This window comes from Pelecanus crispus, chromosome 13 (assembly GCF_030463565.1).
Source record: "Pelecanus crispus isolate bPelCri1 chromosome 13, bPelCri1.pri, whole genome shotgun sequence".
NCBI classification, from domain to species: Eukaryota; Metazoa; Chordata; class Aves; order Pelecaniformes; family Pelecanidae; genus Pelecanus; species Pelecanus crispus.
In genome coordinates this window covers 16580543-16599059 of record NC_134655.1, presented here as the reverse complement: position 1 = coordinate 16599059, position 18517 = coordinate 16580543, and the positions used below count along the sequence as shown (strand labels likewise).

General features: G+C 48.8%; 1 protein-coding gene across 1 annotated transcript in view; it reads right to left on the bottom strand.

Annotated features, from left to right (window-relative positions):
- The window catches only part of FHL1 (four and a half LIM domains 1), a 33601-nt gene extending 19129 nt beyond the window's left edge, over positions 1 to 14472 (bottom strand). The window contains exon 1 of the mRNA XM_075720440.1: positions 14444 to 14472. The gene's annotated coding sequence lies outside the window, so the exon portion shown is untranslated. The remainder of the gene's footprint in view (positions 1 to 14443) is intronic.
- Between the last annotated feature and the right edge of the window lie 4045 nt (positions 14473 to 18517).

Genomic DNA, 18517 nt, shown 5'->3' with positions numbered 1-18517 from the left:
AAAGCAAAGGCTTCTCGGAAAAGGACTGGGCAGAAGCATGCTGCTTGGCTACGGGTGAAGACAGGCCACCACTTCAATGAGAAGGACGTGCCCTTCTGAGCATCGGCATGCTGGTTGGGAAGACTCCCTGGCATCCAGCACACCATCAAAGCACTGCCCGAATGTGGCACAGGCCCCAAGGCCATGCCCTGAGTGCTGATTTAGTTGACAGGAGGCAGCCCTGGCGTATGGGTTTAGCAGGACAACCAGCCCATTACCCCGGGCGCGGGACAGTCGCCTTGAGCGAGATTAGCATTTGGCTATCTACACCTTCAGTTGTTAGACAGCACTGGCGGCTGAAAGGACCAAATCACCCTTGTTACGTGGCCATTTTAAAAATAACCTTTCCCAAAGCCCCACAGTGCATAACCCTGCGGCTGTCTCAGCTCCAAGAGCTAAAGGAGATCAGCTTGCAGGGCTGACGGGTATTTTTGGGCACTCTGACTAATTGTCAGGACATATGCTGGGCATTCTTTACAAGGAAAAACAAAGCTGCAAAGTCCCCTCCAGCGAGGCCTATGGGGCTGGATTAGTCACAAAAGTTATTCTCAGAAATCTCTGCTTTGGGAGGGTTTGATTTCATTTCCAACTTCAGATAAGTGTGCTTTAAAATGGAGGAAGGGGTCAACTTCCTCGCACCCTGATACTTACAACGAAGGCTCAGCCAGGCTGGCCCACATTGCACCAACAGCAACAAGGGCAGGAGAAGTGAAAACCCTTCACCTTGGAGTGGCTTCAAATTCACAGCTGCTTTTTCGGCACCGCATCACATGGGCACTCGCTGTCCATGCCAGGGGACGCGCTCCAGGACAAGCCAAGGAGAAGACACCCACCGGAGCGGGGTGAGGGGGCCCACGAGCACCCACTCATTTGTAAGATGGAGCTGTGGTGCAGCCTTCTAAGACACCTTGCTCTAGTCCTGCATTATCACACATTTCCTCTGCTGAAACAGATGACATTTAACTTTCCCCTTTGCCCAGGCTTAATCTGTGGCCAGAGTTGACTCCAGCCACCGTTCACATTAGTATTTTGCAAATCAGCCCATCAAGTCTCTCATTAAAGCCCTGTTCATTTAATGACCACACATGACCCTGCTCAGCCGGGCTCTTTGCCCCTCTGCTTTTGCAGGGAAGTTAGAGCCCTTGCCAGACTAGGAAACTGTTCGCACTGATCCTACTGAACTCGCATTGGCTGCTCTTTCCCAAACCGACCTCCAAGAGACTGAGGACTCAGGCAAAACCAGAGAAGTCAGCCAGACTTCCAGAAGAGCCTGGAGCCCTGATAAAGGAGTGTTTTGCCAGCCGTGTCCCTCTTCTTCCCTCCACACTCAGGAACGAGGGACTCCCAGCTCAGCAGCTCCAGAGCCTCGATGCCCTGCAGCCAAATGTGAAGTCCTCCTCAGAGGCCATGTGCCCTGAAAGGAGCAGAGATCAGCTGGTTCTTGCAAGTTCATTTACCACAAAAAAAGAATTGATTTTAAAAGCAACCTGATTTGGTTGTATTTTGGGTTTTTTTTTTTGTTGTTGTTGTTGTTGCAGTTCCTTGCTGCTGCTCCTCCCAAGGGCATCTTTCGCCAATCTGAGCACCTCAACAGCACTTCACTCGTATGCCAGCTTAAGCCAGCACTCATCCAGCTCAGTGTCTCTATGCTTATTAAGACAGCAAATAAAGCACCTGTGTGCAACATCGCCACAACACCCTGGGACACACAAGCCCAGAGCAGCCCATGTTTCCCCGCCACCTTGCAAGGCCTGGGTGCACTCTGCCTTTCAGTCCAGAAGCTCTTTTGATACTTTGAGCCCCACTGCTGTCTCACCCCATACTGCTGGCCCGTGTACCTGTGCTTTCCCCTTTTCTCTGGCACATATCAAACCTTGTTCTTTTCATTCAGCAGAAACACTGCACCAAAAGCACACACATCTGAGGGTGACAAGAGCTCTCTGAAGTCTCCACCAGTGCTTTCTGCATATTTCACCCCCCAAGCTCCACAGCAATTTCCACTGAGAATAAGTGTTGTCAATTCACTTTCTAATAACGGCATTAAAATGTATGCGCCATTTCTCTGGAGTCAGGGATATTTTCAAAGTGCCTGTGTGATACAGGAACGTAGATCTCATTTTTCATAAAGTGATAAGGATCCCAGGTCTCCCTGGAAATCACGTCAGATCAGAGCTGGGCAAGGTCTACCCTAAAAAGCATTCTCCATGAGGTCAGTTAGAAAACATTGATTCTCATTTTATTTAAAAAAAAAAAAAAAAAAAAAGGAACAAATATCTTTAAATCTTTCATCAGAGTTAAGATTCAATCTCAGCCAAAACCAGAGAGACCCAGCCCAGAACAGCTCTCAGCCCACAGGCAGGAGCCCAGCCCTGGTTTGCGGCATCCCAGCTGAGTGTCCTCATTTGCAGGAGGAAGGCTGTTTCAGAGGTGGGGACAGGGGAATCCTCCTCCCCACAATACCCTCCCACTCTAGTTTTTGAGTAACTGAGCAAAATTTCCCTTGCTTTTGTGTCTTTGGAAATATTAAGGTCAATAGATGAATACTTGGCAAGAGACAGTTCAGCCCAAAGCAGTATGGAGAGGCAAGGTTATTTAAGCTGCTAAATTTATTTTGCCTCCCATTTGCTGAAACAGCAAATACCTTCATCCTCCACCTCCACAGGGACAGGCCAGGGCGCTCAGAGGGAAGAGAAGGTCTCCCCTGCTCTGCCATGCTCCCACTGAGGGTCTCATAGCAGCACCGTACGTTACAGCATTTCTATCAGTGCTCACTCCTGCAGCAATGGGCAAAGTCTATGGGCTGTTATATTTATTAAACACAAACCTTCGAACAAGAAAAATAAGATACTTAAAATGAGTGCTTGATTTTAAACATAGAAATAAACTAACTGGAGTTGGTACAACAACTTAATGTGTTTCATTAAGCCATCCTCTGCTCTGTGGCTGGATCCCAAAAAAGGATTTAGTTTTCTTTTTCAAGTAGCAGTGAGACAATAAATTCAGGGACGAGTAACACAGTCTGCAAAGAGAAACAGCCCTTCTCAAGACAATTGCTGCTAGCTGTCAAACTACTGTCCAAATCAAACTATTAGAGGATCGGCTCCATGTGACAAAAAAGCAGTGCTAATTGCACACAAGTGCCAGAGAAAACTGTCAAAAAGCTAAAGCAGATGTGAAACAGTGGCTTACTTGCTTTAAAACCAGCTTGTGTAGCCACATTGCATGAGAGCCCACAAGCACCCGTGTCCCACTGGGAATGCTGCAGGACAATGGGGAAAGGGTGAGGCTTCCAAATCATCGAGGACTTTTCCTGCAATAGCAAGGACTCTGCTGTCCCTTTGATACTCACACCTCAAGCCAAATTGACTTCTCAGCTGTGCTAGAGCAAGCCCAGTAGCAGGCCTTGCCTGCTTTATGCCAGTGTTGAGCAAGGTTAGACTTGGTCCTGGCCAAGTCCAGGATGTACAAAATACAGCAGTGGTTTTAGTTACCCAGAGAGAGCCAAAAAGCAAACCCGCCTTGACACCAAGTCGGTGAAACACTGGGGTGGGGACACGCTACTGGGGGAGGACATGGGGAAGAGAGACATTGCAGGCTGGCAGGGATGCCTGTCCCACTCCCAAACACCAACACCCACTGCTCAGCCCCATAATAAAGAGGCGACATAAAGGAATATCAACCACCACATGCAAACAATTCACGCACACGTTAGACATGCTGTGCCTCACCTCCAAAGAGCTGCTGAAAGCAAAAGATAAAATGCCGTGGAGCACTTTGTTACCTGCCTGCCAGCTCAGTTCTGGGCAGTGTGGGGGACATGGGGGAAGGAGCTGCACGACACAGCAGAGTCACGCGGACTCAAAAGCAGCCGCTGGAATGGCCCAGGCACACCACTGAGAGCACTGCCAACTCTCTGCCAGCTATAAAAGGCACATGCATGTGGGTGAACTCATGCCTCTTTCACCCAAATCTCGCTTAGTTCTAACTCCTCACATTAAAATCGCCTTCTTTCAAATGCCAACCTACTCCAAGTATAAAGGTTTCATAAAGCCCTTCCCTAGAGCTGATGGCTGAATGCACTGGTGGCTGCGATGGAGCTGCTCGTGATGCCAAGGGACTTGGTCATATCACCAAAGCACTTCCCACGTGGCTCCAGAAAGGACCTGGAAGAAATCCACCCACAGGCCTGGAAAGGACTTGCAAGAACACAAGAGACAGATCACTCCATGCTTGTAAAATTGTAATAAGAGACTTCCAAAATACAAAAACACCCCTGCTGAAACCAACGTCCTTTTTAGAGGTGCAACCTTTATCCCTTGCTCCCAAAAACCATGAGGTCAATCCAGAAAAAAAATTGCATTTTTGCATCATGTAAGTGGGTTCATGGATTACATCTCAGGGGCTCAGCTTTTGTCTGCATTTGTGCTGCTGATAATTGTTATCTGTTTTCAGTCACTGGTAACTATGTCTTAAAAGATTTGGTGAAATCCATCAGTGGGCCTCTGGTAAGTGGCCTACACATTGCTTCATCAAGACAGCTGCCAGGCGATACGCTGATGTATTTCTACATCACTTCATGTATTTGATAACTCAGCAATGGGGAGCAAAAACCAAGAAAAGGGAGCAGCAGAGACCACTGCCACACCACTGCCACTGCCACACCTTTGTCAGCCTCTCCCCTGCAGCGTCCTAGTGCAGATGGACAGGTAGTACGTCCTCCTACAGACAGACTTTTTTTTAGTTAAAAATTGTATTTCTTCAGAAAATGTGAATTCATTGAATGAAAGTACATCTGGAAGCAACTCCGCCTTAGCAGAGAAAGGTGCAGGATGCTATCGGAGCCCTGCCTGCACCACCGAAGGGACCAAGCGTGGCACAGCCTCCTCGTCCCGCCTCTCCGACTGGCGCAGCCGGCAGCCCTGCGACAGCCCCCTCCAACCCCAACCTCCATCTCCCAGGTCTCGGCTCTGCAGCAGAGAGAATCACAGAATGCTTTGGGTTGGAAGGGACCTTTAGAGCTCATCCAGCCCAACCCCCTGCAGTGAGCAGGGACAGCTTTAACCAGACCAGGTTGCTCAGAGCCCCGTCCAACCTGGCCTGGGATGTTTCCAGGGATGGGGCCTCCACTGCATCTCTGGGCAACCTGTGCCAGTGCTTCACCACCCTCAGTGTAAAAAATTCCTTCCTTACGTCCAGTCTAAATCTACCCTCCTTTAGTTTAAATCCATTACTCCTTGTCCTGTCACAACAGGCCTTGCTAAAAAGATTGTCCCCATCTTTCCTGTAGGCCCCCTTGAAGTGCTGAAAGGCCGCAATAAGGTCTCCCCGCAGCCTGCTCTTCTCCAGGCTGAACAACCCCAACTCTCTCAGCCTGTCCCCGTAGGAGAGGTGCTCCAGCCCTCGGATCATTTTTGTGTCCTCCTCTGGACCCGCTCCAACAGGTCCATGTCCTTCTTGTGCTGAGGGCCCCAGAGCTGGGTGCAGGGCTCCAGGTGAGGCCTCACCAGAGCAGAGCAGAGGGGCAGAATCCCCTCCCTCAACCTGCTGGCCACGCTGCTTTTGATGCAGCCCAGGATCTGGTTGGCTTTCTGGGCTGCGAGCGCACATTGCTGTCTCACATCCAGCTTTTCATCCCCCAGTACCCCCAAGCCCTTCTCCGCAGGAGAAGGAGCAAGAAAGCCCCCTCCGCTTGCAGCAGCTGCTCCCAGGCTGCGCTGGGGGAGGAGGTGACCCGGGCGGCTGTGCAAGCCCAGGTCCTCCTGACACCTAGTGTCGCCTGCGGGCCTATTCCTGGGAGCAACTGCAGGGACAGACAGACACAGAAAGCTGCCAGACCCTGCCACTTGCCCTTCAAAAGTCAAGTCCTGATGTCCTTAAACTGTGGACGCTTTGGGGTGAAATAATGGCAGAGCCCAAATTTTCAAGCTCCTACCCCAGGTACGTTGCAGAAGAGGGTGAGGTTTTTCCAAGTCCTTGCTCCATCCCTGGAGCAGCAGCAGGGGAGAGGCTCTGCCCGTCAGATACACCTACCTAACTAGATGTTTAAAACTAGCCCTTATCAAGCATCTTAGTTTTCAAGTCAAGCATCTCAGTTTTCTCCACAATCCTTGCACAGGGAGAGGTTTCCAAGATAGGGGAGGCGGCGGAGGAGGCCACCTCTACAGCACCTTAACCCACCCCCAGGGCTCTCCAGCCCACAGTCCCACCAGGAATGTCATCGCCGCACTTCCAGGAATTGTAAAAGCCCAGGCTCAGCAACCAGCCTCGTGCACCATCTCCTACACGATCTTGTTTACAAGGCAAAAGCTCTCTGGTGAAACAGCTTGCACAGCGTCCAAATGTCGGTGGAGCAGACAGCGTTACTGGCGCTGGCTCCCTTTCCATCTGGCTGCTCCAGCTCAGGCACCGGCGTTGCTCAGAGGATGAGCTCATTGCTATTTCAGGTTGAATTTGCACTTGGCAATCTCCCTGGTAACCAAAACAAATTACTCATTGGTTTATAACAGATTTATTGGTTGTTTGTTTCAGCGTCTAGTGAAGTACACAGAGTTTCACCACATTATAGCACCAACGCAGCCTGGGGTTATAAGAGCGCGGGGGACGGTATTTACAGCCATTGCTATGGAGATGGGCTGCATTAGCACTGGAGGTCAGAGGGAAAGCTGACCTCGGGGCTGACCCAGCAACATGAAACTGAGAAAAGGAGGCGTGAGGCACGGCCTTTGCTCACACACACCGCAGGTGACCCTGCAGGGTAGCCCCCTGCCATCCCAGACACCAGACAGGGGTTACAGCCTCCTCCAGCACATCAGAGTAACCAGGGAGATGCTGTTTGCAATCCTCTCCAGCGAGAGGTCAAAAAAATCCTTTCCCTGAAACAGGTATGGGGAAGGTCTGATACTAGCATATCCACTAACACCAGCCATCATCAGCTTCATTTCACATGTCAGGACTATGAGGACACAGGACATTTATAGGACTTGGTGCCTGTTTATGCTCTTGGGCAGGAATTTCCTCCCATTCATCATCACATTCATCAGCACAAAGGGCACTGAGAAGCCAGGGAGTCAGGACTAACCCCAGGGTATTTGCCTGCTCTGATCTGCAACATGTAGAGCGCTTGAAAGAGATCAGCGGTGTCCGGTTTTGTCACACCTAGACCTGAGTCAAGATACAGCTCAGAAGTTGCCCAAATTGCCTCTTACATTTAACAAAGTGTTTGGGTTTGTTTGGTTTTTTTTTTTTTTACTGAATGTGTTTTTGCAAGAAAGAAAAATTCTACCCTGACCAGCTGAATCCAGTAAGCTGAAATGTTGGTCATGGTATGTAACCCATGGCTAAGCCCCCAGTCCAGCCTTCTGAAGCGAAAGCAGGCAGGTTGTGTCCCCTACCCACTGCAAGAAACCCATCCCACCACAGAGTCAAAGTTTCCACCTTCAGCTAAAAATCATTATGGTGGTAATGGTATGAGAGCAGGGAAGATTATGGCAAGAGGTGGATGACATGCTCATGCATCTGACAAAGCAAATCTGGACAGAACTAAACAGATTTGCATCCCCACCAAGTGCCTTCGTGCCACTGCAGGGTGAACATGGGCGGCTCTCCCGTCCTGCTCCGATGCCGTCACCTGGGCCATTTCCAGAGGCAGCACTGAAATATGTTATACATCAAGTGGCATTTACCTGGCAGGCTGTCCCAGAGGGGAAGCGTGACTGGCGTTCAGTCGGCAGAGCAAGGGTAGATAGGAAACAGTATTTGCATGTGTTGAGTGAAATATATAGCTCTGTGTATTTTTAAAATGAGATGAGACCAGAGACAGAGGGATTCTTGCACCCTGGACTGCTCATTACTGCCTCTCCTATGGTACTGGCAGAAGCAAGACCACATCAAGACAACGCTTAGAGATTACCAGGGAATTTTTAAGTGGGAGCAAATCAGTAGGAATTACTCACATTTCTGAACGAGGACCACACAGCCCTATGCTTCTGGAGGTGCTGTCTGTGTTTGCATTCCCTCGAACCGCCCACTGCCCTGCAGTTAACGCCGTACTAAAGAACAGGACACGGTGCCAGGCCCCCAGGATGCTTTCAGGATCCTAACACTGCCTCCGCGGGCTGTTCATCTGAACACACATCAGCCAGAACAACTCATCCAGCCCATCCAATGGATTAGGTAAGTCATGCTAGACAAATCTCTGTAGTACCCAGCAGCAGCGTGAGTGCACACAGCTGTCCCAGGGCGGCGTGTCTCCTGGGACGCAGGCGGTCCTGGGCATGACACGCGTACGGGGTATTTTAAAGAGCTCTTTGCTATGTCAGTTCAATGAGAAGAGGGGCAAACCAAGAGGCACAGAACAAAGTGGAAAAGGCTCGAGAGTCCATAAATGAGATGATAGGACAGAAGCTGGAAAGGCAGGCAAGGCAGTGCCTCAGAAGTGACTAATTCCAAACTTTTGCTCCAATGTTTATTATAGAAAAGAGCAGATAAGAAAGGCGGCTGATGGTAACAACTGCCAGGGGCAGCCAGTCCCAAGTTAAACAAATAGCAAATGCCTTGCAAGTAGCCTGCCAAGTCAGAATGGTTCCCACAACTTGGGGCATTTCTTTAAAAGAAAGTACATTATTTTCTCCCACCCCAGCATCCTATTAGCAGTGGGGAAGTTATATTTAGGGTGGTTTCGTAGTTACTCTTAAGGAGATCTTTGGTCAGAGACCACTGGAAGCACATGAAGACTGAATATTCCCAAATGAAGGCATTGGGGAAAAGCTGGGAGCCAATTCCCTGCAGGAAAGCCAACTAGCAATCACTGTGGGCTGGACCAGCCATGGGTTTAGTGTGATGAACCACTTCTATTTTTCTTAGCAAAGGAAGAAATGCACGTCCAGCACACTGGTTCATAAGACAGTTTTGGAGGGTTGAGTGGATTTTTCACTGTCTCTGGCCAAGCAAAACAGTGGAGAGCAATTCTTGCTCTGCCAGAAGCTCTAAGTCCTCTGCTGCTTAGACACTGGTGTAACACAAGAACCCACACATACTGGGGCAGCTTCTTCAGCATTAAAGCTAGCTTGAAGCAAGAGGTGGATTATAGATCTCTGTACCAACCGTGCCCCTCAACAGGAGTCCCTTGGCATATCTAGCACAGGCAACTGCTTGTTAACAGTGGTGTCTCAAACCCATCATTTCAGTAGACAGACACCACTGGAGCCAGCCATCATTTGATTTGAAGCTCCCCCTATCTCAAGGCATCATAAAGCATGAAGGTCTCTGATATCTTGAAGACAAGACAAGTGGGAGGATTTTCCAGGAGGGAAAGCTTTTTTTTTTTTTTTTAAGCTATTTCTCCTGTTCTTCCTCCCCATCTACATCACACTAGAGGCATCAGAACAGACTCATTTAACTGTAGCTCTGCAGTTCAACAAGTAAACTGGCTCTGAAACATGTGGTCTAAAATAGTAAACCTCGAGCTATACCTGTCAGGCAGCCTCCTGCGAGGCAGATTTTAGTCTCCTCTTTTCCACTCTGCTCTGGTTTCCCCTTTCCAGGGGTGGAAAGATATTAGAAACAAGGAAGCTGAAAAGCCACCCTGCAGTACTTGTTCCCAGCAAGAATAGATTTTTCCTGTTCTTCATTAGAGATCTGGGTGACAACCGGTATTCTGCATTTGATCCCAACAGACCACAATGCAGCCGTGTCGCACCACTTTTAATCCCTCACAGTTAATGGCTGCTGACTGCCTACTCACATGCCAAACAGCCAGCTCTGCCGAGCAGGAGGAAGAGGGAGAGGCATCCTAAATTACATCAATCACTAGAGTCACCTCAAGGAATAAAAAAGATCAGGCACATCTGTGGAACGAGTGGGTCTTCTGAAAACGCCAATCCGAAGTCAAGAGGTTTTGACTTTCCTATTTACAAAAATAATGCAGTTCTGTAACAGCATCCAAACCAAAATTGTAACTCTGCCTTAAAGTTTCCAGTCAGGCGCACAGCAAAATACCAGCCCTTCCACCCTGGGCTGCAGCTCCATCACTGTCAGGAACCCTGTCCTGGCTCTCCAACCTTTTCCAGGGCACTCAAATTCAGCCTTTTTTGAAATAGGGCTTCCTCAGGACCCCATCTATCCCATTCCAGTGTGGCTATAATGCAATCCTTACCCTGCTTTTGAATAGCTCCAAAGCCCTAAATATCATTTTAGCCCTGTCCTGACATAGGACACAAACCCTATTTGCCATCTCTTCAGAGGGAGATGAAAAAGCTGGAGAAACACAAGAGCATCTATCCGTCCGTCCGTCTGTCCCCCAGACAACGGCACGCTCTCTTGCTCTGACAGCGGGAATTTGCTCTGGCAGCATTCTTGGCACCACACATGCCTGAATCACTCTGAAGGTATCAAGGGCCAAATCCTCCTTCAGTACATGCTGCAGGGAGGTGCAGAGAGGGTGAACGCTGCCCCATCAAGAAGGCTTTTTTGTGGCTTTCCACATACCGGCTTGGAGCAGAGCAAAGCCTTTGTGGGAAATACTTGGAGCAGCAAAATGAGTCAAACTCTGGTAGGAGATTTTTTGGCTGCGGGCCTGGGGAGGGTGAGCATGTGGTACACACAGCACCTGCATCCCCTGGGACCGCGGGTGAGAAGCTGGGACAGGGCTCTGTTTTCCTGCCACCCTTCCCCTCTTTGCGCCCTGCCTGTTTCGTGGGGCTCAGTAGCACCCACCCACAGGCTCCCTCCCAGCATGTAGACCTCATCTTAGCCCAACTTTTTGACTGCCTCTAGACACAACAGGACTACTTCCCTGCACTGAGCAACTCATGATTCTTCAAGGGACTTTATTCCATGAACTTACACATCATTTCAGAGCCCAAGTTTCCACAGTATTTTTGCTGAGTCTTCAGGCTCCCTCCCTTTGGACACAGGCGGAGGGTTGGCAGGGAGAAATGCTCATCACAGACCAACCTCAGCCTCTCAGCTCCGATTCATTCCCACAGAAGCCAGCTGGGGTGATGTCCCCAGAACTGGCTCTGGGCTGCCCATCTACAAAAAGGCCCAGTCAAAGCACATCAGGGAGTTGAAACACGCTGGGCTACATCCCGTCTCTGAAACCCAGGGAAGCCCCAGTGCCTTTGCTCCTACACCCGGCCAAGTTGCTGCAAACAGGATTTTTACTGGACCCAGGGATAAAAGAACTGAAGCCAGAATATACGGCACAGTCCTTCTAAAACCATGCTGCAGAAGCGGAAGCATGCATCTATCTAAATAGTGTTTAATACTTCAGAGTCCTAGTGTCTCAAGAGCCATCTGCTTAAAATTCCTCTCCAAATCAGGGTATCTAAATGAAACATGAGGTCTCTCTCTTCCTCCCACACTCCCTCTGCCAAACTCAGATATGAAATGACTGATCTCAGACAATTCTGCTTTGTTACTCTCCCTGTCTGTATCTTCCATAATAGAGAAATGAAAAAAAAGAGATCCCAATGAATCAAACTGAAGTATTTTGCCTTATAGTTGCATTTTTTTATTATAAAACCACAGGTCAGGTCTGGGAAGATTAATGTGTAGACATTATTTCCATTACCTTTTCAAGCAAGAGTGATTCCACATAGCTGAAGTTACAGAATCGCATCTGAAATCTGAGCTTTGCTACCTTTGCACTCCTACACGCAGAGCGCAAGGTGACGATGGCTGGGGACCACGAGGGTGCGAGGGGGACACCGGCTGCATGGCTCAGCTCCACACGTCTGCTGGTGACACCTGCATCTCAGCGCGACCCCAGAGGAGGCCTGGCACTGGCCAGCCAGAACTTGCCCATTGCTCTTCAGGAAGCTGCTCTGATTTAGGAGCATACCCAAGGCCTGAGCAAACTTTACGCATTGCTGGTGGTGAGGCTTACCTTGCTGCATTTAACGCCACTAGGACTTCAGGTCTAAGCAGCACCAAGATAAGGGAAAGTGCTAAACATAGGTTGGACTGGATCATCTCATCAGCAAAGATCAGAGGAATTTTCCAAGGTTCTTTAAGGAATTGACACCTAAATCCCCCCAGCGCATCCCCTAGAGGGGGAATAAACTTAAAAGGACATCATTCACATAGGCTACTGCTGCGGGGACAATATTATTCCTGGCTCACATCATTAGTTTTCTCCACTGAAGCACTGGAGGTTTCAGCCATGTCCCAGCTCCCACCCAGCGCTAGGAGCTGCGTGTACTGACAGGAAGCATGTGTTTCCAAGATGGAGATGGGAAGGTGATGACAGCTGTGGTACCCAAACCACACCAAAGGAGCACAAGTTTCCACCAGCATGAACAAAGCACAGAAGGGGCCATGGGATATCCTATAACACAGAACTACCCTCTTTTCACATAGGTAGCACACAAAAGCAAGTAAATTGCTTCATGGGGGCAAGGACGGCAGTTACTTAAAGCTTTTTTTATATCCTAGTGCAATGGGTGTGGACCACGAGTCACATTGAGGGGATACAGGCTTAGGTCAGAGATAAAGCGCATCCTCCAGCATCGTTCCCCTGTTCCTAGATGCAAACAGGGACCTGATGGAGCTCCCACCAGCTGCTTCGTACCATGTGTCTGGATTTCCCATTCATGGTACAGTTCGATGGAAAGGCTGCTTCCGAAATAAAGGCCAGCCAAGATGGGCTGGAGAGTGTTTATTATCAACTGTTTGAGTACCCTAAAAGTTGTATTCTTTTGAACAGCTGCCATTATTTACATCCAGGCAGAGAATTATACCAGCATACGTGGAGGCATGCCATCGTTCACAGCAGGGAATAACTTCTCCTCTTAGAAACACTTCAAGAGCCCGGTCCTACAGACGTCCTCCAGCCAAAACTCCCAAGAGCAGTGCAAGTCAGAAACCAGCTGTAAAACCCCAGCCCTGAACGGGTTCCTCAGAGCTGCAGTCCAAAATCCGAGCAATTAACTTTCTTTTGCACTGAGCTCTTAGGGGTTTTTTTTGTACTTGTGGCGTTAGCTCTGCAACACCTAACCCACATTTTTCTAGTGGGTATTACTCAAGAATGAATTTTTATATATTGAGCTCCTTAAGGAGAAATTAAGAACTAGTTTGTATTCAAGAATGCTGTACTGGGGTGGGGAGGGGCGGAGGAGGGTGTTGTCACTGAAGTGAAGTATGTGGGTGCTTTTATCATTAAAAAAGAAAGTTTAAATTTTAAAGCCCTGTTTGGTTGCTTGATCAGCTATCTGCTTTGTACATCATGGCTTAAGAATTTAATCAGTTTCCTTTCTGAAGTTTTGTTGCTGTTGTTTTTTTTTTAAAAATCCCACTCTTCCTCTCAAAACAAGGTAAAAGACTAATTGGTAGGTGGATTGTTTTAATCATTTTCCCCCCTTTCATGTGCTAGAATTCAATGATTTAAAAAGCAGCCACATCCATTTCTAAACCACAGACTATCTCCTGCTTACACAATGCAAACGGGACCAGTCACATGCATTAACTTATCTTTTGCCTAGTTGCTAAAGAAAAGATTAGCCACAGAAACGCCCATTTTGTAAACACACGGGCAAACAGTTTCACTCATGTAAGTGATTCTACAAATCTAGATACAGGGGTGCAGTATTTTTATAAAGATAAAGGTGCTTGCATTCACACAGGGACAGCTGTAAGTGTGGCTCGTCAGAAACTCTGCAACTGCCTGATACTCCATAATATAGAGAGAAAGAGGAAGATGTGATAATTATTAGGTAAAAGCTTGCATTTCCACATTCCCCAATTCTGTTACTGCCAGCCTGCTCCCACGATTCAGAGTATCAGTCCTCACTTTCTGAGAGCATCACATCACCTAAGAGCCCACGAAACAGCCACTGCTTTAGCTATTTCCTCCCAAGCTGTCATTAAAAGCTTTAAACAGGCACATCTGATCACCTACCTCAGAAAACACACAGCTGACAGCTCTTACACAGCTCCGTACCCCTACAAACACTCCCTAAACACCCACTCGGCTGGGAAGCAAAGAGAAAAGCTGTATTTATACCCCAGTGGCTGCCTGTAACTTTCAAAGCCACCACCTTCCAGGAAGGAATACATGCATCAGAAAAAGAGGATGCAAGAGAAATTGGAAGCAAGAATTTAGATAAGTTCCACTCCCAAAACACCCCATAAAACGGAGGCAGTTTCTGAGGTTAACTCGGTGGTCCACAAAGAAGCTGCTTGCTAGAAAGAGTGTTTTAGAAGTACATTACACACCCACAGACTTCCCGCTTCCCCCAGCCCTGCTCTCACAAACCCTTCCCCAGCAGAGCAGTCACAAGGCAGAGAAAAGACCCAGCACAAGCCCTGAAATCCAAAAGATCTGCGAAGCGTGGGATGCTGAAACGCTCCCTGCCCTGCTCAGCGAGATGATGCTCGAGAGGGAGAGACAGAGGCATGTGCTTACTGGCTGCCGGAGAGCCTGGGAGCTGCTGCAAGGCGGCTGCTGCCCGGAGGAGGGAAGGGATGGACTGAACTCTGCGTGCGGCTGTGCACCGCGCCTCGGCAGCGGGACGGATGCGGGAGCGCTTCGGTGCTGGGCCAAGCCTCCAGCCTCGCCGAGGCAGCACGGCTGGACTGGGGTGTCCAGCTGGCAGGACAGCGGCTGCTTTGCCACTTATAGCAGGGAGGCGTGTAGCAAAAAAAAAATTAGTCCAGCCAATAGCACCGTTCCTGCCTGGGGAGCAGCTGGAGCGGGGGAACAGCCTGCTCCTCCCAGGACCTCTGCATGGTCCATGGGGGGAAAACCCAACCAGTGACGGCACTTTGCCAGCATAGCCGCTCCCCTGCTGCCCCACGACAGCAAAGCGCTGTTCCTGGGACCCACGGGACTCACCAGGCTGAGCAGAGCCCTGCTACCCCCAAAGTGCTGGAGTCGCGCTCCCAGACTGTTTCACACAAGGAAAATGCGACACAAAAAACTTTGCGGGCGGATTTGTCACCAGCGTCCCATCCTGTCCAAGCTACCCTCTCTCAAAGCTAAAGCTTTTCCTGGCAGCTCTGTTACAATGTGTGTCACCTTCAGGTTCATAGACAGAGTTTCCAGGACAGAAAACAAACAGAAGGGATGCGTTTCAAGTCAGCAGCCTGCAGGGAGGGAAGAAACCCAGCTGAAGAGAGCATCGCAAAAATGATGCCAAAAGAGGAGTATTTTCTTCAAAGCAGACATGAGGAAAAGTACTATCAGGTAGCAAGTCATTCCTATTTTTAAACAAATCTGCCTGTTTGTGCTGCACCACAACAGACAAATCTGACAACATTCACATCTTTTCCCCCTCCTTTCTCCATCCCTTCTTTTTGTTTTTCCCACCCCCCCCACCCACCCGCTCTTACGTCTTCCAGGTTTGTCCTACTTTCTTCCATGCTTCTGCTATTGGGTATGTGATCCAGCAAGTAAGTAAGTTTGTTTTTTAACAGGAGGTGCTTGAGTTGGAGCTCTTGCACTACAAATAGGCTTTTGTGGTGCCTTGGAGAGCCACAGAGCTTCTGACTAATGGCAGGAGAGGCTGGGCAACCTGGTGGGTATGCTGGATACACCACTGGTATCCCTGGAAAGCAGATCATTATACTTGGGCCAAGGAATTTCTGTTTGTTTAGTAAAACAAAACAAACATTGCATAAGAGCAAACACATTCTCTTTACAAAAGCATTTGTATTTCTGCGTGTGTCTATTTTTCAACAGGTAAGTCCCACAGATTCTTCCAACACCACATCATCCATATTAACAACGTTCCTAGCAGGGACGAGAACATTGGGTTGCCCTGAGGTTCAAGGCTCAGACTGTCACCGCTTGCCAAGAGCAACTTTGGGCATGCATAAAATACAGATGTGAAACACCAACATTATTTATCATTATGGACTGAAGTTTACATTTGATTTTCAGAGGAATCCAAATAGCCATTTCTGGCTCATTTTTCCAACGGCTCTCCCAACAAGCATAAAACTTCTTTACCGTCAGCAAGAGCTTTTCTCTAGTGGCTCTCTGTAACCAACGATCAGACCAACAAGAACATTAGCAAAAGCCCCCTGCCCCCGAGGTATGATGTTGCTTACATGACTGCAGCTGCAGAGCTTTGGGACTCATGAGAAACTGCAGAGACTCAAGGATGGAACATTCAGACAGAACATTCCCAATTACATAAATCAAGCCAAGAGCTCCAGAAGAAACCAGAGGTGTAGAGTGCAGGGATATAGAGATAAACCAGGTGTTGCACAGCTGTAGGAAAATGTCACCAGGGGCAAGTTACTCTGCAGCCACCTCCTGCAGGGCTTCTTCCTTCAAAGAAAGGAGTCTTCCTGCTTCTGGCCATAAGCAGGAGGACACAAGAGTAGCAAGGGGCCCTGCTCCAGGAGCACCTGTACCTGTAGAGCTTAGTTAATGCTCCTTTACCAGAGACCAGGCATTGCCCCTGCCACCATAGGAGTATTTAGGGACTGACACTGCACCTTTGCAGATGCATCTTGGAAGATCACAACCACATTATGCATCCTGGAAAAGCACAAGTGCCCTAGTAAGCAAAGAAGCCTGACAACAGGTACCTGCAGCCCACCAGCAACGTAACAAGCATCCCATATCTGCAGGGAACATCATCAGGCTGCCAACAGGATCCTCTGCCTCTTATTTAAAATATTAGATGCCTACCACATACAACATGAACCAGAGATTTCACTGCCAAATCCCAAACACCAGCTACCATCCAAAACAACTCTAAGGCAGCATATCTGTCGGCCTAATGGAGTAGCAGCTAAATAACAAATTGATCTATTTAACACGCCTCTCTCTGATTACAGCAGAGCAAGTTGTTATTTGAGTAACTCATTGCTCTCGTTGGATTACAGCTCAAGGCCTGATCCTACACTTGCTGCATCCTCCAGATCCCCTTTGGCTTCCCCAGCTGGCCCCACGGGCACGATGCAGAAAAAAGCAGCAGAATAAAGGTCTGCAAAGGCACGTGGCACTGAGCAACGACTCTACCCCACCTTCAATATTACTGCTCCTGACAGCAAGTGAGTGCTTGCAGGATCAGACCTTAAATCTGCAGACTTAAAATGACCAGCATACCTGACAGAGAAGAATTTAAGCACTCTTAACCTTGTACATATCACAACTGCAGCTTTATTCTATTTGGAAAAGAACAGAAGATGATTTAGAGAGCAAGGACAGCACACAACTGGAGCCAAGGAAAAGGCACTCAGGCATTGCCGTGTTACAGATACAATACAGTGCTATAAAAGTCTCTGCCAAAGCATTGGATTAAACAAGAATAAACTGCAAGAATGGCACAACTCATTTGAAAGGATTGAGACAACTCTGAGTCAACCCCATGCTATCACCATTGCTTGTTAAGGAAGATAATGAGTTACTGCACACATTGATTTTTGGAAAACACAATAAATTAAAAAAAAAAAAAACCCAACCCTCCAATATATCCTTGACTAGTTATCCAAACAAAATGAACTATGAGCAGAAACATTTAAAACAGAGTTGGTTGAATTACTCATTTAAATCTAACTGCTAGGAAACTTTATTTGGAAATGGTGGAGCTCATAGAGCTGCACAGGGAGGCTGCTCTACAGGCAAGCACTCTGCAAGAAACCCCACAGAGCAGGATGCTACCCCAAAGCAAAGGGCTCACCTCAGAGCATGGGCTTGTCCACACCGGTGAAAAAAGATGTGTTTTGCATCATCCTTTGGGTTTCCATGCTGTTTTCATTAAATGACTCTGCAGCCACAGAGAGGAGGAAAGTCTTCCAGACAGTGGGGCCCATTTTTGCAAGCTGATGCTCTGTGGAAGGAAGCCACACGCATTTTGGGGTGAATCCATGCAGCATGACACTGACACACCCCTTGGGTGCATTTGGCTGTCCTCCTGGTTTCCATGTGCCGGGCTGGGACTGGTGTACCCCACATGTGGTGTCCCCAGGCCAGTGCTGACAGCGGTATCAACCACCCCATGCAAGGGTACAGGGCTGCCCCACTCACCTGTCCTCTGTGGGACACCATGGCCACACAGAGCCACAGCAGCTCCCCATGCCAACAGAGATGACCATCACACACAAGCCCTTCAGAGCCCTCCTGCCCTCTTCTCCCAGCAACTTCCTCACAAGCAACACTGCCTCTTCATCCAAAACAGCCAGGAAGGGCCCTGTTTTCCTTCCAGCACTGCAGCCCAAAGGATGCAGCCATTCTGGGGACAAGGTGCCATCACAAACCCTCTCACCTCCCCATCTGCAGCAGCTCCCTGCCCCGTTATTTGCCTAATTGACAGATTCTGTCTGTATAAACACAACCACCTCTTCCCACCAGCCTCTGAGAGCGGGAAACCTTCCCAGTGGAGGTAGCCGCGCATGCCGGGTGCTCCCATGCTGCTTCTGTGCTATTTGACTGCCTGTGACTCCATCTGGAAGCCAGAGCCGTGCCCTGTTTTGGGCTGGTTGTTTTCCCACTGGCATATAAAGCACACGTGGCCCACACAAGGCT